The following is a 1,221-nucleotide window of genomic DNA, read 5'->3' on the forward strand; positions in this document are numbered from 1 at the left end:
TCCTCATCCTCATCCTATCCTCCTCCTCATCCTATCCTCATCCTCATTCTCGTCGTCATCCTATCCTCATCCTTGTCCTCATCCTCATTCTCGTCGTCATCCTTTCCTCTTCCTCATCGTCATCCTCATCCTCCTCCACATCCTCCTCTTCATCCTATCCTCATTCTCAACCACGTCCTATCCTCATCCTCATCCTCATCCTCCTCATCATCCTCCTCATCATCCTCCTCTTCATCTTGTCCTCATCCTCATCCTCCTCCTCATCCTTATCCTCATCCTCATCCTCCTCCTCCTCCTCATCCTAATACTAATCCTAACCCTAATGCTAGGGCTAATCCTTATCCTAGTCCTTATCCTAATCCAAATCCTAATCGTTATCCTAATCCTAATCCTAATACTAATCCTAATCCTAATACTTTTCCGTAACCTAATCGTCATCCTCATCCTAATACTCCTCCTCCTCCTCACTCATCCTATCCTCATCCTATCCTCATCCTCATCCTCATTCTCGTCCTCATCCTCATCATATCCTCATTCTCATTCTCGTCCTCATCCTTTCCTCTTCCTCATCCTCCTCCTCCTCCTCTTCATCCTATCCTCATTCTCATCCTCCTCCTATCCTCATCCACATCCTCATGCTCATCCGCATCCTATCCTCATCCTAATCCTCATCCTCATCCAGATCCTATCCTCATCCTCATCCATATCCTATCCTCATCCTCATTCTCATCCTATCCTCTTCCTCATCGTCATCCTCATACTCCTCCACACCCTCATCCTATCCTCATCCTCATCCTCTTCCTCATCCTCTGCCTCTTCCTCATCCTCATTCTACCCCTCATCCTATCCTCATTCTCTTTCTCATCCTATCATCATCCTTATCCTATCCTCGTCCTCATCCTCATTCTGCTCCTCAACATATCCTCATCCTCATCCTATCCTCATTGTCATTCTCAGTCCCGTGCTCATCCTATCCTTATCCTGATGCTCGTCCGCATCCTATCCTCATCCTCAACTTAATCCTCATCCTCGTCCTCATCATCATCCTCATCCAATTCTCATTCTTATCCTCTTCCTCTTCCTCATCCTATACTTATCCTCATCCTCATCCTATCCTCATCCTCATCCTCATTCTCGTCCTCATTCTCATCCTATCCTCATTCTCATTCTCGTCCTCATCCTTTCCTCTTCCTCGTCCTCATCCTATTCTCATCCTCATCC

This window comes from Lupinus angustifolius, chromosome LG03, assembly GCF_001865875.1.
Source record: "Lupinus angustifolius cultivar Tanjil chromosome LG03, LupAngTanjil_v1.0, whole genome shotgun sequence".
Lineage (NCBI taxonomy): Eukaryota > Viridiplantae > Streptophyta > Magnoliopsida > Fabales > Fabaceae > Lupinus > Lupinus angustifolius.